The sequence below is a fragment of the Carettochelys insculpta genome, chromosome 24, assembly GCF_033958435.1.
Source record: "Carettochelys insculpta isolate YL-2023 chromosome 24, ASM3395843v1, whole genome shotgun sequence".
NCBI lineage: Eukaryota > Metazoa > Chordata > Testudines > Carettochelyidae > Carettochelys > Carettochelys insculpta.
In genome coordinates, this window is record NC_134160.1 from 19,400,412 (window position 1) to 19,425,916 (window position 25,505).

General features: G+C 49.5%; 1 long non-coding RNA gene across 1 annotated transcript in view; it reads left to right on the plus strand.

Moving 5' to 3' along the window:
• The first annotated feature begins 671 nt into the window (after positions 1-671).
• LOC142001199 (uncharacterized) overlaps positions 672-25,505 on the plus strand; it is a 34,250-nt gene continuing 9,416 nt past the window's right edge. The window contains exons 1-2 of the long non-coding RNA XR_012642411.1: positions 672-1,179; positions 4,507-4,657. This is a non-coding gene — a long non-coding RNA (uncharacterized LOC142001199). The remainder of the gene's footprint in view (positions 1,180-4,506; positions 4,658-25,505) is intronic.

A 25,505-nucleotide genomic window follows, 5' to 3' on the forward strand; every position in this document is an offset into this window, starting at 1 on the left:
TTAGCAATACAACTTACAAGCTTGGCCAAAGATCTCTGTACAAGGAGTGCACTGCATGAAGCATTCAAAGGGTCACGTATTAGGCAAATCAATTAGGCAATCAACCAATTGCACTATTCCAATCCAGTGAAGACACTCCACCAAATTTCCACTTAAGAAATGTTCAGGGGAAGGAAAGGGTTGCAAGAATCGTCCTGAGGTCTCCTCCAGCCCTGTGATTCTGTAATCTTTGGTGTATTTCCTTTCTCACGAAGCCTGAAAATGTTCTGAAAGGTGAAACTTTCCAAAAGTTATGAAGAAATGATTTCAAGAGGTTAAAACAGAAACTCTTATGCAGTTTGAGCTCCTTAGCTATAGCACCGGGTGCTGTGGTTTTTGTACCTTCTCTATGAGGATCCCAGAGTAATTTTATAAAGTTCACTGAGTCTCTGAACATTCTTATCTATCTTCTATGGAAAAGGAAACTAAATCAGGTATTTTGTCCAGTTATGAATCAGGGACAGTGCTGCTCTTACCACTTGACTATTTCCTCCCTTTTAAAGATATCTAGGCTGTGTCTACACTAGCTCAAAACTTCGAAATGACCATGCAAATGCCCATTTTGAAGTTTACTTATGAAGCGCTGAAATACATTTTCAGCGCCTCATGAGAATGCCATCAGCTGTGGCACTTCGAAATTGATGCGGCTCGTCCAGACGGGGCTCCTTTTCAAAAGGACCCCACCAACTTCGAAATTCCCTTATTCCTGTGAGCAGATAGGAATAAAGGAATTTCGAAAAGGAGTCCCGTCTGGATGTGCTGCACAATGGTGAGCCACGTCAATTTTGGAATGCTGTGGCTGCCAGAATTCTAATGAAGTGCTGCATATGTATTTCAGCGCTTCATTAATAAACTTCAAAATGGCCATTTGCATGGCCATTTCAAAGTTTTGGGCTAGTGTAGACATAGCCGTAGATTAGAAACTCAGTTGCAGAATTCATTATGAAAACACGTAATTAGTTTGATCCATTGAGATTTATTATGGAATCACTATTTATTATAGACTCACTTTCAGCTGGTGAAGAAACCCCATATTTTCTCCCAGGAGACATCAGAGACTTCTTCCATTTGGGTGAGTTTGCTGCCTGCAAAGAGCAAGATCAGCGTATCAGGAATGTATATGCTGGATCCAGTTAACAGGTAAACGTTCCCATCTTGGAGTTTTTTTCATAAGCAGGATGTGGCAATAGGAAGGAAGTACAAAGTGTCAGGTCTACTGGAAAAGCAGAATTTAGAATATTGTCCTTGAGGAGGAGAAATTATCAGTAACCGCTAGGTTCCCATTCTCTGGCCAGCTAATCAGTGTGAGTTGGACTACTGTGAGTACTCTGCAGTCATGATATACTAAGTTTTCCCCCTCTAATTATACTCTGCTTCACTTAGTGACTGATCTGTGAAGGACTGGTTTGCTTCCAGTAGGCTTGGCTGGAGGTGTTTGGCAAGAATAAGTAAAAATATTTTCAGTAGTGTCCACTTAGTGTAGAATAATTCAGTCTGTACTTCTGTAGTTACTGGTCATTGTAAGTGAAGGGCTTGAATGGGGTAAATAATGAAATTGGGTTTCTACTATTTTTTAACAGAAAACCATGTATTTTTAAAAAAAAAAAAAAAAAAAAAGGGAGGAGAGGTGGGGAATTTGGGAGTTATCTATACATAGCACATAATTTACAGTAAAAATGATCTGTTGTTTCTTAGTGACTGACTTATTAGTGAACTGGCTGCATCTTCACTGTCCCAGTGTCTCTAACAGTGGGCCAAGATGCATTTTGACTTAGGAATCGTGGTGGTTCTGTGTTATATTTGGCCAAAATATACATGTGTTTAGTTCATAGTGCATGTAGGTAGCATCAGTGAATGGAATTGTTCTGAATAAAACTACCTTTAGTTTAAACTGCCATATCGAGAAGCTCTTCTTGCTATACAAGAACTGAAAGTTACATTTGGAAAAAAAAAGTTTTTAATTCGGTTAGGCCAGGGGTCTTTAACCAAAATTGCAAGAAGCGCCATGATTTCAAATTCAGTTTCAAAATCAGTCCTTCAAGAGCTCCAATGCACGTGACTACAAGACAGTCCGTAATAAATAACATCAAACCATGCTTGTATCTCTCCTGTTTTAAGAACAGTGCACAAGAAATGATTTGTGCCACTTTAGAAAATTGTTACCCCCATCTCCAGGCTTTATGCCTGCCATGCTGCAAACCTGCTCCCCATCTCCAGGCTTAACCCTCCTGAGCTCCAACCTCTGAGCCACAGCCTCCCAACCCCCATGATTAATCCTTCTGAGCCCTGTTCGTCTGTTGTAGCCGCTGCCTCCCTCTGCTGCTCCCCACCACCGCCTTCTCGGTACAACTTCAGCAGTGGCACGCTCGGCCTGCCTGTCCTGCCCCCACATCTTTCACGATGGCTTAGTTTTCTACCCACATGGGATAGCTCCCCGCTTGGCCAGCTTTCACTTCCGGGCTCCCTGTGCCGCTACAGCTGGCACCTGAGCAGCTCTGGCTGCTGGCACTTAAACAACAAACTAAATTCAGTTTGTTCAATAGTAACAGAGAGGAAGCCGTGCTAGTCTATACACTATCAAAACAAAAAGCAGTCAAGTAGCCCTTTAAAGACTAGCAAAATAGTTTATTAGGTGAGCTTTTGTGGGACAGACCCACTTCTTGAGACCATAGCCAGACCAGAACAGACTCAATATTTAAGGCACAGAGAACCAAAAACAGTAAGCAAGGAGGAAAAATCAGAAAAAGATAATCAAGGTGAGCAAATCAGAGAGTGGAGGGGTGGGGGGGAAGATCAAGAATTAGATTAAGCCAAGTATGCAGACGAGCCCCTATAGTGACTCAGAAAGTTCCCATCACAATTTAAACCATGTGTTAATGTGCCGAATTTGAATATAAAAGCCAGCTCGACTGCTTCTCTTTACAGAACGGTGCGATAATTCCTCTTCAGTAACACACATACCTTTAGGTCATTGACAGAATGCCCCATTCCATTAAAATGTTGACTAACTGGTTTGTGGATCTGGAGTGTTTTGATGTCTGTTTTGTGCCCATTGACCCTTTGTCTAAGGGAGTTAGAAGTCTGTCCAATATACAAAGCATCTGGGCATTGTTGTCACATGATAGCATATATGATGTTAGTAGAGGAGCATGAGAAAGTGCCCATAATTCTGTGAGTAACCTGGTTAGGTCCAGTGATGGTATTTCCAGAGAAGCCAAGGAAAAAAAAAAAGCCAAGAACAGAACACCACTGGTGGTCACCTACAGCCCCCAACTCAGACCACTGCAACGAATTATTAAAGACCTACAACCTATTGTTAATCAGGATGCTACACTCGAGAAGGCCCTGGATGACATGCCTGTTCTTTCCTACAGACAACCTCCCAACCTTATGAGGATCCTCATTAACAGCACAGTCTCCACCCCAGGAACACCAGTCCTGGAGCCTTTCCCTGCAACATAGCCGTCTGCCAGGTTTGTCCACATATCTTCTCTGGAAATACCATCACTGGACCTAACCAGGTTACTCACAGAATTACAGGCACTTTCTCATGCTCCTCTACTAACATCATATATGCCATCATGTGCCAACAATGCCCAGATGCTTTGAGAAGCAGCCGAGCTGGCTTTTATATTCAAATTTGGCACATTAACACATGGTTTAAATTGTGATGGGAACTTTCTGAGTCACTATAGGGGCTCGTCTGCATACTTGACTCAGTCTAATTCTTGACCTTCCCCCCTACTCCTCCGCTCTCTGATTTGCTGACCTTGATTATCTTTTTCTGATTTGTCCCCCTTGCTTACTGTTTTTGGTTCTCTGTGTCTTAAATATTGAGTCTGTTCAGTTTGTTCAGTGATGCACAACTGAATTTAGAGTTTTGTTTAAGCAGTGGCAGTGGCAGCCTCTGGAGCTGCGCATGGAGTCAGTAGAGGCAGTGTTCAGAGCTGCAAGTGACCGCTCAAGGAGTTGCATGTTGCTGACCCCTAAGTTAGGAGTTTCTGGTCTTTCCTGTGGTGGGTGGACCAACTGCTTGAAAGTTGATGTTGGGGGCTCTGCTGTCATGATTCAATATAAAATCAGTAGTGCTGTCCAAACAATTAAATCATGATTAATCATGTTGTTAAACAATACAATGCCATTTACATATTTTGGGTATTTTCTACATTTTCAAATAAGTTTTCAGTTACAAAAACACAGTGTACAGTGCTCACTTTATTTTTTTATTACAAATATTTGCTTTGTAAAAAAGGAAAAGTATTTTTCAATTCACTTTATCATTGTATCAGTTTATCATTAAAGTTGACCTTATAAATGTTGACTTATGTACAAAAATAACTGCATTCAAAAATAAAATGTAAAACATTAGCACCTACAAGTCCACTGAGTCCTACTTCTTGTTCAGCCAATCACTCAAGTGAGTTTATTTACGTTTGTCAGAGATAATACTATCCACTTGTCTTACAGGGTCACCTGCAAGTGAGAACATGAGTTCACATTAGTGTTGTAGCTGGCCCTCCAAGACGTTTGTGCCAGACGTGCTAAAGATTCATGTCCCTTCATACTTCAGCCATCATTCTAGAGAACACGTATCCATGCTGATGACGGGTTATGCTTGGTAAGTCCAAAGCATTGTAGACTGGCACATGTTCATTTTCATCAGCTGAGTTAGATGCCACCAGCAGAAGGCTGATTTTCTTTTTTGGTGATTTGAATTCTGTAGTTTCCACCTCAGAGGATTGCTTTTTAAGTCATCTGAAAGCATGCCCCACAGCTTGTCCTTCAGATTTCTGAATACACCTCATATTCTTAAACCTTGGCGTGAATGCTACAGTAAATCCTTGAGGTGAGTGCATTCGACATGCACATATCTCATTAGCGTGACTGGAGGGGGCCCTGGAAGCTCCAGCCCAGTGCATAGGCAAGCAGGGAGGAGAATCCCCCCCCCCCCCCCCCTCAGTCAAAAGGGATCAGAGCTTGTACAGGCAGCTCTGCCTCTGAGTGCTGTTAGTGGAGGGTGGGTGGGTGTGAGAGAGAACCAGCCCCCACCAGCGACGGCACTCAGGAAGATCTGTTCCCCTTTGGACAGGGGGATCTCCTCTGCCCTCACCTGTGTGGCAGCGGCGGCTGCCCCTGGCTGAGCTGGGGAAGATTTGCTCTAGCAGCCTTTTAATGGGGGAATCCCTGTTAAAAAAGGGCCCCCCCATGATGGCACTGAGTGCGCCCGAGGCTGGTTGCGATCCCCACTTAATAGGAGGATTGTGCTCCCTACCCCAGTGGTGGCAGCCGCTGCAGCTGAGCTGACTCTTTAGCCAGCAGCCTTTTAACACAGGGCTCCCTGTTAATAATCATAGCATACTAGGCCTTGAAGGGACCTCAAGAGGTCATCAAGTCCAGCCCTCTGCCCTCATGGCAGGACCAAATACTGTCTAGACCATCCCTGGTAGACATTTATATAACCTGTTCTTAAATATCTCCAGAAATGGAGATTCTTCCTTGAGTGTCCCCGTGGGTGCTCCACAATGGGTGTCGGGCTCGCCCCGGCGCCGCAGATCGGATCTTTCCAGCAGTTTCTGCCGGACCGCGCATGCACCAGCGCGCGCCGCTCCCTTGCACGCTGCCGGCCATGTGTGCGATCCGGTCCCCGCTAGTTCCTTCTTAACCGCCATCGGCTGCAGACGGAATCCGCTCAGGCTGTGGCCAGAGGCAGCGTATTTAGAGTTTTCAGAGTTTTTAGAGTTTCTTTTCAGAGTTCTTAGTTAGATTGTTTGTTTGTTTGTTTCTTTATTGCAAAATATATCTATCTATCTATCTATCTATCTATCTATCTATCTATCTATCTATCTATATAAAAAGTAGAAAGTCTTAGTAAACGAGAAGGAGGAGCGGAGGCAACCTGGGGACGTGAAGGCCAGTAGGCCTCCTGCCACGGCAGGCTGGGGTCCGTGAGAGGGGAGCAGGCACAGAGAAGGTGCTAAGTACCCTATTAACAGCTCAAAGACTCACCGCAATGTCCTCTTCAGGATTCAAGAAGTGTGAGTCGTGCCATGAACCTATGCCAGCCTCTGATGGGCACAGTCAATGTATTAGGTGTCGGGGAATCACATGTCACCCAGAAATGCTCCTTTTGTGCAAAGCTCACGGCCAGAACCAGAAAGGATAGAGAAATGCGGCTGAAAATGCTGCTGGCTGTTAAGGCCCTCCAGCCACACGTGCCTCAGAGGCCTCAACCGGAGGGACCCACAGGGCTCCACAAAAGGAGGGCGGTGTCCCTCACCCCCTTGGCGCAGAAACGGAGGAAGCTCTCTCCAGCCCATCCCTGCTGGCAGCCACAGCGAGCGAGACGGGCATAGCACACAGCCCCCAGCCGCAGTCACAAACAAGAGGCAGTGTGGCAGCGCATGTGGCAGAGGCTGAGCCTCCGATTACTGAGCAGCCGGCCCGCGCAGTGTTCAGAGCGGTGGCCGGGCAAGCGCTGGAACTGGTGGCACCGAACCCCGCGGCGCCAACGGTGCAGGGCCAACAGGCATGCAGCCTGCAGGCACCGGAGGAGAACACCTGCGCGGCACCGCAGATAAGCGTGCCAAGCGTGGTGCTGACAGTGGGGCTGAGATCCCCGGCATGGGAAGGGGCGGAGCCAGCCCCACAGGGGAGGGCAAAGGCAGCAGCGAAAACCCGGCACCACAGCCCTTCTCTGGACAGGGCTGCAGGGCTGCTCTCAACAAGTCCTCCCTTTATGCTGCGAACACCAACCAGGAGACATGGGTCTCCCCCAGCCTACCCAGAGCCGCCTCCTCCGTTCCTCCAACCAGCATCACCATGGCTTGGGCCACCCTCGCCCTTTCTGGGATTTGACCCTGTGGAGTACTATCACATACCAGTTTCACCGTTGTCTTAGTCATCCAGACGATCTCGCTCTCCCAGACATCGGGGGTGTCCACCTCGAGAGTGGTCCAGGTCTCCATCCCAGGAACCGTGCCCGTGCTGCCACGGTCGTCCTTATCACGCTGGGCATAGACACCACAGGCATACACCCAGGGACAGGTCCCCCTTGACCTTCCAGTACCCCCGCGGGCACTCTCAGACGTGGACGGAAACACAGTTGTCTCAAGGGGAGTTGATTTTGGAACCCCGAGATTTTCCCTCGCAAGCCTCCAGTGAGAGGGTGTACCACCGACAGCAGGACCCTGAGAGTTCCAGGGAGGCTTACCCCAGTGGTTCCTCCTTGTCCTCCCCCGACGAGGCTACGGCCCCCGGGGATTTTGCCCCCCCTGAACGACCTCAAACAGTTTCAGGAGTTGTTTAAAAGGGTGGCTTTCATGCAAGGCATCCAAACAGCAGAGGTGCAGGAGAAGCACCACAAGCTCCTCAAAAACCTGAGGCCTCCAGCCTCGTCCAAAATTGCTATCCTGCTTGACGAAGCAATCATGGAGTCTGCTACTACTATATGGCAGACCCCGGCTTCTGCTCCACCCATAAACAAGAGGGCGGATAAGAAATACTTCGTCCCAATGAAGGGCATGGAGTTCCTGTTTAGTCACCCACAACCAAATTCACTGGTGGTAGAATCGTCTCAGTAGAGATTGAAGACTTCCCAGTACAAAGCAGGGGGGACGGATAGAGATGCCAAGAAGCTAGAGCTATTCGGCAGAAAGGTATACTCCTCCTCTACCCTGCTGTTGAGAATGGCAAATTATGCAGCACATCTAGCGAACCACAATTTCGACAATTATTCCAGGCTTACTTCTCTCATGGATTCACTTCCAGAAGATAAGAAGCCGGTGCTGAAGGCCATCGTGCAAGAGGGCTATGCAGCTTTGAGGATAGGAGTCCAGATCGCCCTGGACGTAGGGGACACGGCGGCACGCTCAACAGCTACGGCAGTAGTCATGCGCAGGGAATCCTGGCTTCAGACATCGGGTATCCCGAGGGATCTGCAGGCAAAAATTGTCAATCTCCCCTTTGACACGCAGAAGTTGTTTGCAGAGTCAACTGATTCGGTCCTTCATTCCAGTAAAGACTCAAGAGCTACACTCAGAACCTTGGGTATTTATACCCCTCCATACAGAGAGAAAAAGTATTACCCTCTACAAAGGCAATACCCGAACCAACCTCAGCGTGCTAAGTACCAACGGGGCTACGACCAAGGGCGGCATCAACAACAACAACAGTATAGAACTCCTAGGCGACGTTCCCAACAGAGCCGTGCGTCCTTGGGGCAGGGCCAAAGGCAATAAGCTTGATGGACAGGTCGAGGGCTGCACTATGACTACCATCGCGCAATGTCATCCACAATTAATGTTCCATCATCGCCTCCGACCATTCCACTCACAATGGCAGAAGATCACCACAGACAAATGGGTACTGGAGATGATAGCCATGGGTTACGTAATCCCCTTTCAGTCGCTCCCACGGTCAAGACCTCCGCCCAGGCCTCATCTCAGGGACGCCTCCCACGAAGCAAAACTCAAGCAGGAGGTGGACCATCTTATGCTCATAGGGGCGGTGGAAGGAGTGCTGGAGCGACTCCAGGGGAAAGGGTTTTATTCATGATATTTCCTCACAGAAAAGAAAACAGGAGGCTGGAGGCCCATCTTAGATCTTTGAGGCCTCAACCGGTACTTGCGCAAACAACGCTTTTGGATGATCACAGTCACCTCTATACTCACGGCACTGGACGATGGAGATTGGTTTGCAGCCCTCGACTTACAAGATGCGTATTTTTCATATAACAATCCACCCGGCTCACAGACGTTTTCTCCGGTTTATGGTCGGCAAAGAACATTTCCAATACAAGGTTCTGCCATTCGGCCTCTCCTCAGCCCCCAGAGTCTTTACCAAGACCCTGGCAGTGGTGTCAGCCTACCTGCACAGAGAGGGGGTATTTATATTCCCATATGTGGACGACTGCCAACTGAAAGGGGCCTCGAAGGCAGAGGTACTATGCATGATACGTGTAACAGCAAACACGTTTTCTTCGCTGGGCCTGGTCATCAACCTCGCAAAATCAAAGATTGACCCCACATAGGACATAGAGTTCATAGGGGCACGCATAAACTATATCACAGCAAGGGTTTATCTGCCCGACGCTCGCTTTTGCGCCATCGGTTCCCTAGTACAAGTCATTTACATACAACCCCACAGTGCCGGTTTTAACGTGCTTGCAGCTGCTCGGCCGCATGGTAGCGGCAACGTTCGTGGTACAGAACTCCAGATTGCATATGCGCAACCTGCAACATTGGCTGGCGAGCGTCTACAAGCTGGCATCCCACACTGTCTGCAGGGTGGTGTCGCCCACGACAGAGCTGCGCAAATCCCTGCACTGGTAGGTAAACCCCAAGAACATGCTAACAGGGTACCCTTTCACCAACCACAAATCTCTCTTTTTTTTTTTTCTCACCACCGACGCCTCCCACATAGGGTGGGGAGCACACATTGGCGAAAAGGTGACGCAAGGACTGTGGTCCCCTACGGAACAGTCATTGCATATAATTATACTGGAGCTCAGAGCAGTGTTCAACGCCTGCAAACGCTTTCGAGACCACATACAAGGCAAGGTAGTCGGGATCAGTACAGACAGTACCTCCACCATGTTTTATATAAATCGACAAGGCGGAGCTCGATCCCGTGCCTTATGTGCGGAAGCAGTCCGGCTGTGGAACTGGTGCATCGCCAACAATATAACGTTGAAAGTCTCGTACTTACCAGGTGCTCACAACGTGAAGGCCGACCAGCTGAGCAGGCGCTTTGCACTCTCACACGAGTGCCAGATCCACTCCGATCTGCTGCGACTGATCTTTCATGCATGGGGATTTCTCCAGATAGACCTGTTTGCCACTCAGCACAACAAGAAGTGCCCCCAATACTGCTCCAGGGTAGGACTGGGGCGGGGGTTCTTGGGGGACGCGTTCGTGATGTCTTGGAAGGGCCCCCTGCTTTACGCGTTTCCCCCCACAGTGCTCATCCACAAGGTCCTGCAGAAAGCCAGGAGGGAGAGAGCCCGCATGATCCTAGTGGTCCCAACATGGGATCGACAGCAATGGTTCCCCTTGCTTCTCTGCATGTCGGATCGTCCACCGCTTCCCCTTTCGCTGGCGCTGTACCTGCTCACGCAGGCCCAGGCGTCCATAGTGCATCCACACCCCCGAGGCCTGCGCCTACAAGCATGGTTAATCCATGGCTCAGCTCCCTAGAAAGTACATGTGCGGAGGGAGTACAACAAGTCCTGGAAAGTAGCCGAAGGATCTCCACCAGGAAGACCTACAAACAGAAATGGACTCGATTCACTGCATGGTGTTCCACCAAGCAGTTAGTTCCCCTTGAAGTGCCTATACCTGTCATACTAAAATACTTACTGGACCTCGAGAGTCGGGCTCTCCCTCTCCTCCGTTGAAAGTCCATCTTGCCGCTATTTCGGCATGAAGAGGAAGGGCCCACGGTGTTTGCCCATCCTATTGTTACCAGGTTCCTGAAGGGGCTGGTAAACCTGTACCTCCCTCGGAAACCGCTTCCACCATCGTGGAGCTTGGACCTGGTGCTCAGCATGCTAACGGGACCACCGTTTGAACCCTTAGCCACAGTTTCCCTCCGTCTCCTTGCGATAAAGACAACGTTCCTTCTTGCAGTCACGTCAGCTCGCAGGGTGAGTGAGCTCGCAGCAGTTATGGCAACGCCACCCTGCATGGTATTCTCAAAGGAGGCAGTAACCTTACGGCTTCACCTAGCCTTTGTTCTGAAAGTTTCTTCAGAGTTCCATCTTAATGAACCTACACTTTTACCCGAAGTCTCATAGCTCCAGCAAGGAGGCACGCCTGCACCTCCTGGACGTGAGGAGGGCATTGGCCTTCTACATAGACAGGACTAAGTCCTTCCGGAAAACGGACAGACTTAGTCTCTGTTGCTCCCAGGTCAAAAGGGGAGGGTCTCTCTTCACAGAGAATCTCGAAGCACATTGTGTCCTGCATAAAGATGTGCTACAAACTTCGAAAAACTCCTTTCCTGGCCCCGCCTAGGGCTCACTCCACCAGGGTGGTGGCAGCATCAACAGCCTTTTTCAAGGGTATCACGCTAAAAGACATCTGCAGAGCGGCGACCTGGTCATCCTATGACACCTTTTCCAAGCATTATGCCCTACACTGAGTATTCCAAGAGGATACCCGTCTCTCGACAGCGGTCCTTTTGGCGGCAAGCTGCACATAAACCGATTACCCACCTCCTTTCTTGGGTTACTGCTGGGTAGTCAGCTATTGTGGAGCACCCACGGGGACACTCGAGGAAGAAAGAGAAGTTACTCACCGTAGTAACAATGGTACTTCGAGATGTGTCCCCGTGGGTGCTCAACCACCCGCCCATCCTCCCTGCTTCGGATCTCTGTTCAGTGTTTTTCAGGAGCATCCGAGGCAGTTGGTCAAAGAACTGGCGGGGACCGGATCGCGCACGTGGCCGGGAGCGCACAAGGGAGCGGCGCGTGCCAGCGCATGAGCGGTCCAGTAGAAACTGCTGGAAAGATCCGATCTGCGGCGCCGGGACGAGCCTGACACCTATTGTGGAGCACCCATGGGGACGCATCTGGAAGAACCATCGTTACTACGGTGAGTAACTTCTCCTTCCTCACCTCCCTTGGCAATTTTATTCCAGTGTTTGACCACCCTGACAGTAAGGAACTTTTTCTTAATGTCCAATCTAAACCTCCGTTGCTGCAGTTTAAGTCCATTGCTTCTTGTTCCATCCTCGGGGGCCAAGAAGAGCAAGTTTTCTCCCTCTTCCTTATGACACCCTTTTAGATACCAGAAAACTGCTATCATGTCCCATCTCAATCTTCTTTTCCAAACTAAACAAGCCCAATTCTTTCAGCCTTCCTTCATAGGTCATGTTCTCTAGACGTTTTGATCATTCTTGTTGCTCTTTTTTGGAATCTCTCCAGTTTCTCCACATCTTCCTTGAAATGCGGTGCCCAGAACTGGACACACTACTCCAACTGAGGCCTAACCAGCACAGAGTAGAGTAGATCCCCATCCCTTACCTACCCTGTGGCAGCATCTCAGGGCAGAGCTGGCTCAGCAAATTGCTCTGCTAGCTCTTTCCCCCTTAATACAGGGATCTTTTGTTCTGGCTGCGGCAGCTGCTGGTGTTGAGCTGGTGGCACTGCCCCCTTGACTTGGCAAATTTCAAGTTACACCTGCTTTTCCAGGAATGTAATTCTTGCGCAAACTGAGGGTCTAGTGTATACCTGTCTCTTTCAAAAAATGTCAGATTTGCTGTGAAGGTGTTCTTAAAGTGAAAAATACATGTTAGGGCATCATCTGAGCCTGCTCTCAGAGGAAGCAAATCATAGAATGTGTGTAAGACAGGAGAAAGCATACAGTTCTCCACAAGTGAGCTCAGTCAAAACTTAATTCATTTTTATAACAAGTGCTGTCAGCATGGAAGCATTTTCCCTGGAATGGAGGCCAAAGCATAGTAGGATAAATATTTGTATGTACCGTTTGGCACATAAATACAGAAGCAGGCGGCATTATATCTCATAAATGTAAGCAAACTTGTTTGCCATAGCGATTGGCTGAACAAGAAGAGGGACTGAGTAGAGTCATATGCACTAAAGATTTTTACATCTTATTTAGTGCAGTTGTGTAACCAAAAAAGAATGTCCATTGGCAAGTTAACTTGGCTGAGGAGAACTGAAAAATACTTAGAGTATCAGAGAGGTAGCCGTGTTGGTCTATATCTTCGAGAACAACAAGAAGTCCTGTGGCACCTTATGGACTAACAGATATTTTGGAGCATTAACTTTCGTGGGAAAGACCCACTTCATCAGATGCATATACGTATAGTGCATATATCCCCCCTCCGGTGCTGTTTCTCAATGGAACCTTAACCTGGCCTTCTCCAGGCATATTGGGCTGCCCCAGCCTTTCTCTCAGTGATTGCCTCAAGACTGTCTCCAAGTTGCACATGTGCCTTATCTTCAGAGCCCCCATAGACTGTCTTCTTTAAATACAGGGTTCAGCTGTTGCCCTTGCCTTCCAGCCTTTCACATGGCACAAGATAATTTTCTCCCAGTCTTCCCTCTGAAACCTTATACTGCCGATGAGGAGATATTAGTTTCTACGATGAGATAACTAGCTCTGCGGATAGGGGAAGATCAATGGATGTGATTTATCTTGACTTTAGCCAAGCTTTTGATACGGTCTCCCACAATATTCTTGTCAGCAAGTTAAAGGAATGTGGATTGGATAAATGGACGGTAAGATGGATAGAAAGCTGGCTAGAAGGTGAGGCCCAGTGGGTAGTGATCAACGGCTCAATGTCAGGATGGCAGTCAGTTTCTAGTGGAGTGCCCCAAGGTTCCATTCTGGGTCCTGTTCTGTTCAACATATTTATCAGTGACCTGGATGAGGGGTTGGATTGCACCCTCAGCAAGTTTGCGGATGACATTAAGCTAGGGGGAGAGAGAGAGATGCTGGAGGGTAGGGACAGGGTTCAGAGTGTCTTAGACAAATTGGAAGACTGGGCTGCAAGAAATCTGATGAGGTTCAATAAGGACAAGTGCAGAGTCCTGCACTTGGGCCAGAAGAATCCCAAGCATTGTTACACGCTGGAGTCCAACTGGCTCTGTAGTAGTTCTGCAGAAAAGGACCTGGGAGTTGTAGTGGATGAGAAGCTGGACGTGAGTCAACAGTGTGCCATTGTAGCCAAGAAGGCTAACGGCATATTAGGTTGCATCAAGAGGAGCATTGCCAGTAGATCCAGAGAAGTGATTATTCCTCTTTATTTGGCTTTGGTGAGGCTGCATCTGGAGTACTGTGTCCAGTTCTGGGCCCCCATTTATAGGAAGGATGTAGACACATTGGAGAGGGTCACCAAAATAATCTGGGGGCTGGAGGAAAGGTTGAGGAAATTTGAACTGTTTAGTTTGGAGAAGAGAAGACTGAGGGGGACTTGATAACAGCCTTCAACTTACTGAAGGGAGGTTGCAAAGAGGCTGGAGAGAGGCTGTTCACAGTGGTCATGGATGGCAGAATATAGAACAATGGTCTCAAGTTGCAGTTGGGAAGGTCCAGGTTGAACATTAGGAAAAACTTTTTCTTTGGGAGGGTGGTGTAGCATTGGAACGGTCTACCCAGGGAATTAGTGGAGTCTCCATCCCTGGAGGTGTTTGCCTTACCTCGACAAAGCCCTGGCTGGGCTGATCTGATGGGTTTGGTACTTCTGGAAAGCAGGGGGCTGGACTCGATTGGCTTTTTTAGGTCTCTTCCAGCTCTAAAGGACCCTCTGCTTCTACATTGACAGAATCAAGCTGTTCTGTACATTGTCAGAAACCTTTGAGTATCCTAGCACAGGATCTCTGGTTGGGTAACCTCATATATTTGGACACTTGGCTTAGCTGTCTCTGCTTCTCAGGACCCACTTGACCAGAGCACAGGCTTCCTCAGCCACCTTCCTCGCCATTGTTCTTATCATGGATATTTGTAAGTCCACAGCACGATCCTCAGTGCGGACCTTTGCACGCTCTGTGCCCTGATGCAACAAGCTCAAGGAGACCCTGCTTCAGAAAGATTGTTGCATTTGTTAGGTCAGTGAACCCCTATGCTGCTTGCTTTAATCTTCATTAAATGGACATGAGCAACACATCTAGAAGACCAGGTACCAAAACAGGTTACTGTCTTTTCATTCATCATTGTTACTTTCTATTACAAATACTTGCACTGTAATATCAGGTGACTGCTATTCTGTGTTGTAACTGAAATCAATATATTTGCAAATATTCAGTACACTTAAGTGGTATTTTAACAGCACAATTAAAACTGTGATTGTGATTTTAAAAGTTGTGGTAGTGTGAGTTAGTGATTGACAACCCTAAAAATCAGCTTATTTAGAGAAGTGATTTTTTTCTGAATGTGAAACAAGCAAGTCACTTTCCATCTGTCTGCCTCAGTTTCCCATAAGTAAATAGGGGTAATGATGCTTCTTCCTCGAGTGTCCCCGTGGGTGCTCCACGATAGGTGTCAGGCTCGCCCCGGCGCCGCAGGTCAGATCTTTTCAGCAGTTTCTGCCGGACGGCGCATGCGCCGGCGTGCGCCACTCCCTTGCGCGCTCCCGGCCGCGTGCGTGATCCGGTCCCCGCCAGTTCCTCTTTAACCGCCATCGGCTGCAGACTGAATCTGCTCAGGCTACAGCCAGAGTTAGCGTATTTAATGTTTTTAAAGTGTTTAGAGCTTCTTTTTCAGTCTTTAGCTTAAGTTAGCTTGTTATTGTTTTCAAAAAAACAAAAAGAGAGAGTAAAAAGTAAAGTTTTACAGCCTTAGTAGTGAGCGGAGCAGCGGAGGCCCGGGGACGTAAGGCCATTAGGCCTCCTGCCACGGCAGACTGAGTCCGAGAGGGGAACAGGCACAGAGAAGGTGCTAAGTACCTTATTAACAACTCAAAGACTCACCACAATGTCCTCTTCAGGATTCAAAAAGTGTGAGTCATGCCGCAAAGGGGTGCCAGCCTCCGACGGGCACAGAAATGCTCCTTCTGCGCAAAGCTCACAGCCAGAGCAAGGAAGGACAGAGAGATGCGGCTGAAAATGCTGCTCTTTGACAAGGCCCTCCAGCCAGACGTGCCGGAGCGCCCTCAGCAGTAGAGACCCGCAGGGGCCCATAAAAGTAAAGCTGCTTCCCTAACCCCATCAGCACAAAAACGGAGGAAGCTTTCACCAACCCGATCCCTGCCAGCAGCCACAGGGAGCGGGATGGGTGGAGCGCATAGCCCCCAGCCGCAGTCACAGCTGAGGGGCGGCGGCGTGGAGACGCACGTGGCAGAGGCTGAGCCTCCGATAATCAAACAGCCGCCCCTCACCGCAGGTAGGGTGGCGGCCAGGCAAGCGCCAGAACCGGCGGCACCACAGCTAGCGGCACCAACCCCCGGGGAACTGGCGGTGCAGAGCTCGCAGGCACGTGGCCTGCAGGCACCGGGGGAGACCACCTGCGCGGCACCGCAGCGGAGCTGACCGAGCGTGGTGCAGACAGCGGGGCCGAGATCCCTGATGTGGAAAGGGGCGGAGCCAGCCCCACAGGGGAGGGGAAAGGCAGCACAGAAAACCCAGCACCGCAGCCCTTCTCCAGACAGGGCTGCAGGGCTACTTGCTCTAAGTCCTCCACTTATGCTGCAGACTCCAACAAGGCGGCAGGGGTCACCTCCAGTATACCCTGAGCCCCCATCCCCGTTCCTACAGCCAGCATCACCATGGCTGGGACCACCATCGCCCTTCCTGGGCTTTGAACCCCTGGAGTACTGCCACAAATCAGTCTCTCCATTATCTCCAATCACCCAGATGATTTTGCTCCCCCAGATGCAGGGGGTATGCGCCTCCAGAGTGGTCCAGGTCTCCATCTCCGGAACAGTGCCCGTATTGCCATGGTTGCCCCTATCACGCGGGGCATAGACACCACAGGCATACTCCCACGGACAGATCTCCCCAGACGTTTCAATATCCCCGAGGGCAATTGCGGACGGGGACGGAAACGGAGATATCTCAGGGGGAGTTGATTCTGGAACCCCGAGATTTTCCCTCGGAAGTATCTAGCGAGAGGATGTATCACCGTCAACGGGACCCAGAGAGGCTTACCCTAGCGGTTCCTCGCTATCTTCCCTTGACGAGGCCAAGGCCTCAGGGGCCGTCCATCCTCTGGACGATCTCAAACAGTTTCAAGAGCTGTTTAAAAGAGTGACCTTCACGCAAGGCATCCAGACAGCAGAGGTGCAACAGAAACACCATAAGCTCCTCAAAAATCTGAGACCTCCGGCCTCCTCCAAAATAGCAATACCGCTTGATGAAGCAATCTTGGAGTCCGTCACTACGATATGGCAGACCCCTGCGACTATTCCGCCTGTCCAAAAGAGAGCGGACAAGAAATACTTTGTGCCGGCGAAGGGCATGGAGTTCCTGTTCAGCCACCCACAACCAAATTCCTTGGTGGTAGAGTCATCGCAACAAAGATCAAAGACATCTCAATTCAAGACAAGGGGGAACAGACAAAGATGCCAAGAAGCTAGAGCTGTTCGGCAGAAAGGTCTACTCCTCCTCCACACTACTGTTGCGAATGGCAAATTACGCAGCGCATCTAGTGAACCACAATTTCGACAACTACACTAGGTTAACCTTCCTCATGGACTCGCTTCCAGAGGACATGAAGCCGGTGCTCAAGGCCATCATGAAGGAAGGCTACGCAGCCTCGAGGACAGGAGTTCAGATCGCCCTAGTCGTAGCGGATACGGCAGCACGCTCAACAGCTACGGCAGTGGTCATGAGCAGGGAGTCCTGGCTCCAGACATCGGGTATCCCGAGGGATCTGCAGGCGAAGATCTTTGATCTCCCCTTAGACACGCAGAAGCTGTTTGCAGTATCAACCACAGCGTCCCCAGTACCACAGGGGCTACAAGCAAGGGCAACATCAACAGCACCAACAGTACAGAACTCCCAGGCGACGTTCTCAACAGAGCCGTATGTCCTCGGGGCAGGGCCAAAGGCCACAAGTTTGACACACAGATCAAGGGCTGCACTATCACTACCATCGCGCAATGTCATCCGAAGCTGCTGTTCCACCATCGCCTCGGACCATTCTACGACCCGTGGCAAAAGATCACCACAGACAAATGGGTGCTGGAGATCATAGCCACGGGTTACACGATTCCCTTCCAATTGCTCCCACTGCCACGACCTCCACCCAGACCCCACCTAAAGGACGCCTCCCACGAAGCGAGACTCAAGCAGGAGGTAGGCCATCTTATGCTTATAGGGGCAGTGGAAAGAGTGCCGGAGCAACTCCGAGGGAAAGGGTTCTACTCAAGATACTTCCTCACAGAGAAAAAGACAGGAGGCTGGAGGCCCATCCTAGATCTTCGAGGCCTCAACTGGTACTTGCGCAAGCAGTGCTTTCGGGTGATCACAGTTGCCTCTATACTTAACGGCACTGGACGATGGAGATTGGTTCACAGCCCTCGACTTACAAGACGCGTATTTCCACATAACTATTCACCCGGCTCACAGGTGTTTTCTCCGGGTTATGGTAGGCAAAGAACATTTTCAGTACAAGGTTCTGCCGTTTGGCCTCTCCTCGGCCCCCGGAGTCTTCACCAAGACCTTGGCAGTGGTGTCAGCCTACCTGCACAGACGGGGTGTTTATATTCCCATATCTGGGGGGAGCGGGGGGAAAAAGACTGCCTACTGAAAGGGGCCTCGAAGGAGGACGTGCTTCGCATGATACTCGTCGCAGCAGACACGTTCTCTTCGCTGGGCCTGGTCATCAATCTGGCAAAATCAAAGATAGACCCCGCACAGGACATAGAGTTCATAGGGGCACGTATAAATTCCATCACAACAAGGGTTTATCTACCAGATGCCCGCTTTCGCGCCATTGGTTCCCTCGTGGAAGTCATCACCTTCAGCCCTACGGTGCCGGTTCTGACGTGCTTACAGCTGCTGGGCCACATGGCAGCAGCAACGTTTGTGGTACAGAATGCCCGATTGCATAGGCGCAGCATGCAGCACTGGCTGGCAAGCATCTACAAACCGGCAGCACACACTGTCCATAGGGTGGTGTCGCCCATGACAGAGGTGCGCAGATCCCTGCAATGGTGGGTGAACCCCAAGAACATGCTAACAGGGGTGCCCTTTCACCAACCACAAATATCTGTTTTTCTCACTACCGACGCCTCCCACATAGGGTGGGGAGCACACATGGGCGAAAAGGTGACGCAAAGACTGTTCGTCCTCCACGGAACAGTCACTGCACATAAATATACTGGAGCTCAGAGCAGTGTTCAACGCCTGCAAACACTTTCGAGACCGTATACAAGGCAAGTAGTCAGAATCAGTACAGACAATACCTCCACCATGTTTTATATAAATTGGCAAGGAGGAGCTCGGTCCCGTGCCTTATGTGCGGAAGCAGTCCGATTTGTGGAACTGGTGCATTGCCAACAATATAACCTTGAAAGCCTCGTATTTACCAGGCGCTCACAACGTGAAGGCAGACTAGCTGAGCAGGCGCGTCGCACTCACACACGAGTTGTAGATACGTTCTGATCTGCTACGACCGATTTTCCACGTATGGGGATTTCCCTAAATAGACCTGTTTGCCACTCAACACAACAAGAAGTGCCCACAATACTGCTCCAGGGCAGGACTGGGAACGGGGGGTGGGATGCATTCACAATCTCATGGAGGGGGGGCCCCCTGCTCTACGCCTTTACTCACACAGTGCTTATCCACAAAGTCTTGCAGAAAGCCAGGAGAGAGAGAGCCCGAATGATCCTCATAGTCCCAACGTGGGATCGACAGCAATGGTTCCCCTTACTCCTGCGCATGTCGGACCATCCACCGATGCCCCTCCCGGTGGCGCCGGATCTGCTCATGCAAGCCCAGGGGTCCATAGTGCATCCACACTCCTGAGGCCTGTGACTGCAAGCATGGTTAATCCATGGCTCAGCTCCCTAGAGAGCACGCGTACGGAGGGAGTGCAACAAGTCCTAGAAAGTAGCAGGAGGACTTCCACCAGCAAGCCTTATAAGCAAAAATGGACTCGATTAACTGCATGGTGTTCTACCAAGCAATTAGCCCCCCTTGCTGCACATATACCTGTAATACTAGAGTATTCACTGGACCTCAAGAGAGGCGGACTCTCCCTATCCTCGTTGAAGTTCCACCTTGCCGCTATATCGGGTTTCAGACATGAAGAGGAAGGGCACACGGAGTTTGCCCATCCCATGGCTACCAGGTTCCTCAAAGGGCTGGTAAACCTATTCCCCCCTCAGAAACCGCTTCCACCTTCGTGGAGCTTGGACTTGGTGCTTAATGCGCTATAGGGACTACTGTTTGAACCTTTAGCCACGGTTTTCCTCTGTCTCCTTACGATAAAGATGACCTTCCTTCTTGCAATCACGTCAGCTCGCAGGGTGAGCGAGCTTGCAGCAGTTATGGCAACGCCACCCTGCACAGTAATTTCCAAGGAGGCGGTAACCTTACGGCTGCATCCAGCTTTTGTTCCCAAAGTTTCTTCAGAGTTTCATATTAACGAACCTATAGTTTTACCCTCATTTATCCAAAGCCTCATAACTCCAACAAAGAGGCGCGCCTACACCTCCTGGACGTGAGGAGGGCGCTGGCTTTCTATATAGACAGGACTAAGTCCTTCCGGAAAACGGATAGACTCCTTGTCTCACTCGCTCCCAAATCAAAAGGAGAAGGTCTCTCTTCACAGAGAATCTCGAAGCACATCGTATCCTGCATAAGAATGTGCTACGAACTTAGACTCCTTTACTGTCCCCGCCTAGGGCTCACTCCACTAGGGCGGTGGCGGCATCAACAGCCTTTTTCAAGGGCATTCCTCTAAAAGACATTTGCAGAGCGGCGACCTGGTCTTCCTATGACACCTTCGCCAAGCATTATGCCCTTCACAGGGTATTCCAAGAGGATACCCTTCTCTCGACAGTGGTCCTCTCAGGGACAAGCTGCACATAACCCGATTACCACCTCCTTTCTTGGGTTACTGCTGGGTAGTCACCTATCGTGGAGCACCCACGGGGACACTCGAGGGAGAAAGAGAAGTTACTCACCGTAGTAACGATGGTTCTTCGAGATGTGTCCCCGTGGGTGCTCCACCACCCGCCCATCCTCCCTGCTTCGGATCTCTGTTTAGTATTTTTCAGGAGCATCCGAGGCGGTTGGTCAAGGAACTGGCGGGGACCGGATCGCGCACGCGGCCGGGAGCGCGCAAGGGAGCGGCGCGTGCCGGCGCATGCACGGTCCGGCAGAAACTGCTGAAAAGATCTGACCTGCGGCGCTGGGGCGAGTCCGACACCTATCGTGGAGCACCCACGGGGACACATCTCGAAGAACCATCGTTACTACGGTGAGTAACTTCTCTTTTCTCTGACTTGTAAACTGTGTCGCGATCTACTAATGAAAGCACTATAAAGCAGGTGTTGTAGTGTTGGTGTTACAGCAGCATGGGGAGTTCTGACATTAGATTCCATTTGCTAAGGTGTCCTCTTCCAGTAGATGATGGCTGCCAGCAGGAGACTCAAGTGCCATCCTAAATTCAAAACTTTATTTTGGTTCTGTACTTTTGGTTATGTGCAATACATACATGCCATGTTGAATGATCATTATACCAGTGGTGAGCGAAGTGGGGGACATGCCCTCTTGTGGGGGCATGAAATATCGAAAGGGGGCACAGCATGACTGGCTGTCACGTCTGAGGCATATCCATATCCTTAAATATTGAAATGTTACTGCTTTTAAGTGTGTGTAATCACATTTATATACCAATTAATAAAGTTTTTACATTCTACGTACTTTTCTTACGTGTGCTGAAAGGGTTTTTTATATGAACATAACTGAAATTGCCATTGGTTTGGATTACATTAGACTTGTTGGAGGTGCAGGGGGCTGCTACTTGCAGGGATGAAATGTGGGGCCCGGCCAGTGTAAAACATTGGCTCATCCCTGCATTTTACAGTTAATGATTCAGCAAAACACTCACATGCTTAAATTCAGGCACGTGATTAATCTTATCCATATTCAGCAAAACACTGAAGCATGAGTCAAGTCAGGTGTAATGTTTAATCTGATTCCATTGCTTTTTGTTTAGCAGCTTCATTAATAGCGTTTTTGTTAGAGCCAATGGAGCATGGGAGAGCCGATGTCTGAAGCCTCCTATTTTGCCAAAGTCAAGCTGCTGAGCTTATTACTTAAAATAATTTTGAAAAGGTCCAAGTAAAAATGCATTTCTTATTCACAGCACACTTTCCGTAAGGAATTCATTCATCTACACACCTCCTGTCAAGGAATCCTTAGAGCAGGGGTGGGCATTAACTTTGATTTGGGGGAGGGAATGAGGGTGTAATCCTAGATTTTGGGAAGGGGTCAAAGGCCACACTGTTCTATGGAGGGGCTGCAGGGTCTGGAATGGAGGTTGGGTGCAGAAGGAAGCTCAGGGTAGGGGATTGAGATGCAGGAGAGTAGTAACAAATTGGAGGATTCTAGGGTATATTCCAAACTGAGTCACTGTTCCATTGTGTGTATGACCATGACCAAGTGACAGCCTTCTCCTAGCTCAGTATGTCCAGATGAACACTGGGGAAATGAATAGAATACTCTGTGGAACAATATACTGTATCTGACCTGAGCTTTCCTCGAATGGCCTGCGGGAGGACAGTGGGAGTATGCAGCTCTGGATAGTCTGAAGCTATGCTAAAGCAGAATGCATTCGTTCCCCATCCATAGAGTTTCGATACAATATATCAAAGTAGCAGGCCTGACTAGAAGATTGGATACTTTCACTTTAGAAGTGTCTAAATCAGGTTATTAAACTCTTCAGAGATGATTTATTTTAATAAAATAAAGTTTGAAATGGAAGAGCTCGACCTTGAGTCCCAGAGTGTCACTTGTACCCACTACTCAGTTCCACTCGGATAATGTGGACAGTGGAGGAGTTTTCTGTCCACATCAATGTGTGCAAGCTTTGGGCTGTATGCCTTGCTTGTCTGGCGTGTCTACCTCGTTTCTGTGGCCATTGTTTGATGGTAATGTTAGACCATACGACAGCCAGGTATTATGTCAATTGGCAGAGGGGAAGTGCTCCTCCCTGCTCTGCTCAGAAGCTCTGCACCTGTGGGAGCTTTGCATAGCCCACTGCATTCACCTGGAGGCATCCTACCTCCTGGGGGTCCAGAATCAGGTGGCAAAGCGTTGCTGTTTCTTTGCCCACTAGTGGTCTATTCACGTGGACATCCTCCACTCAACTTTCAGAAATTGGGGCTTAGCCCAGCTGGACCTCTTCGTGTCTCAGAGCAACCCAAGTGTCCTGCATTCTGCTCTTTCCAGGGCCTGAGCCTGGGCTCCATAGTAGATGCTTTCTTCATTCCATGAACCCCAGACTGATCTGTGCCTTCCTTCCATTTTCCCTTGTGCACAAGGTGCTTCTCAAGGTTCACAGGGACAGGGTGGATGTAGTTCTTGTAGCCCCAGCGTGGGCTTGCCAGCATTGGTACCCCATGCTGATGGAGCTCTCTGTGCTGCCACCCATTTGGGTTCCCCTGTTGCTGAAGCTCATCATGCAGAAACATAGCCACCTTCAAAATCTGGACCTTCAGTCTCTGCATGCATCCCATGGCATGGCAGCTTCGTGGTTGAATCCTGCTGAGCAGGCCTGCGCAGGGCCAGTGCAGTGGGTTCTCCTAAGCAGCTGCAAGCCATCTACACATCGGGCCTACCTGGCCAAGTGGATGCACTTCTGCTGGTGTAGTCAGTGCAACCTTGTACCTCTCTACTTTTGCACAGGAGTGTGATACCACTACTTGTGGTCCCTCTACTTCCCTGTGATGCTAAATTGTGCACAAATCACTGCTCAGTCAATGATCACAAATGCTGTTTTGGTCCTTTGTGAAGAATGCAGATGCTTGTGAAATGAAAAGAAGAGGGGAAAGCCTTTGCGTGTTATATATAATATGCTTATATAAAATTAACCTCTTCGAGTGATGTCCCGTGGGTGCTCCACTGTAGGTGCTGGGCTTGTCCCAGTACTGCAGATCAGTGACTTGTCTAGCTGTATCAAGACAGTCTGCACATGTGCTGCTACGGTGTCTGTTTGCACTCTTTTGATCATGTGCACAGACCATCTCAAGCCTGTTCCCCTCAACCACCCCAGGCTGCAGATGGAGATAACTGCCGCTCTGTGTTTTGAAGTCATGAGACTCAGTTTATACTTAAAAGTTGCAGTACAATGGTTTTTACTTATATAACCACCATGATTGGCCAGGACCATGCCTAGTTCACAAGGGTGTAAGAGATGTGAATGGTGCTGCAAAGCTATGCCTGCCTCAGATGGTCATTCTGTGTGCATACGCTGCCTGGGAGAAGGTCATATCCCTCAAAAGTGCCAGCATTGCTCTAAACTAATGGCCAGGGCATGGCGTGATCTGGAGATGCACCTCAAGATGATCTTGTTCGAAAAGGCCCTTCAGCTTTACCCTGATGTGAATGTGAAGGGGTCAGAGCAGCTTGAACATAAGTGCAGGGCTTCCTCTTCAACAGCCATTCCTGCTAAGAAAACCAAGTCTTCGCTGACAAGGTTGTTGCTTTCCCCCATCACAGAGCACACCTGACATTACATTGAAGCCCACCTTCACCTCTTTGAGCTCTAAGGTGGCTGGGAGCAGCAAGACAGCAATGCACATGCCGGTGGAACTGTAACCTTCAGGCCCGAAGGCCTCAGAACAGAGAGTGCAGATAACTCTTCCCAAGCACTCAGTTCCTAGTGTGTCTGCACCACCGGTATCCTTGGCACCAGCTACGGTACAGTCATTGGGCCCACCAAGGGCCACAGCACCAGTTCCGGCCTCCTTGTGCCAGGCTGTGAGCACCGGGAGTTCCACGTGAGACAGCACCGAGAAAGGCACTGACCAAGTCACAGCACCGAAGTGTTAGCCCTCGGTCGCCATCAACAACTTTCTCTCCAGCAGTATCAGCACTGAGGTCGCCCCCTCCACACTCTTGCAGATGGGAAAGTTGTAGCCCTCAGTATTATGAGGTACGCAGGCTGCCATCTGCCTTCTTGACCCCAACACATGAGGACAGGGCACGCCACAGATACAGGTTGCCTTCCCTGTTGCTGTCATCCAGGATGTGAGCGTTCTCTTCCCATCAGACACTCATCCTGGTACTGGCACAGGAGATCAATGGCTCAATATCTGGATGGTGGTCTGTTTCAAGCAGAGTGCCTCAAGGCTCGGTTCTGGGGCCGGTATTATTCAACATCTTTATAAATGACCTGGATGAGGGACTGGATTGCACCCTCAGCAAGTTTGCGGATGATCCAAAACTGGGGGGAGAGGTAGATTTGTTGGAGAGGAGAGAGAATCCAGAGGGACCTGGATAAATTGGAGGACTGGGCCAAAAGAAATCTGATGCGGTTCAGTAAGGAGAAGTGTAGAGTCCTGCACCTGGGGCGGAAGAATCCCAAACATTGTTACAGGCTGGGGATCGACTGGCTCAGCAGCAGTACGATGGAAAGGGAGCTAGGGGTTCTGGTGGATGAAAGGCTGGATATGAGTAAACAGTGTGCCCTTGTAGCCAAGAAGGCTAACGGCATACTAGGGTGCATTAGGAAGAGCATTTCAAGCAGATCTAGAGAAGTAGTTATTCCTCTTTATTCGGCACTGGTGAGGCCACATCTAGAATATTGTGTCCAGTTTTGGGGCCCCCAGTATAAAAAGGATGTGGATTTGCTGGAGCAGGTTCAGCGAAGGGCAACAAAAATGATTAAGGGTCTGGAGCACAAGACCTATGAGGATAGGCTGAGGGATTTGGGCTTGTTTAGTTTACAGAAGAGAAGACTTAGAGGTGACTTAATAGCAGCCTTCAACTTCCTGAAAGGGAGCTCTGAAAAGGAGGGTGAGAAACTGTTCTCAGTGGTGTCGGA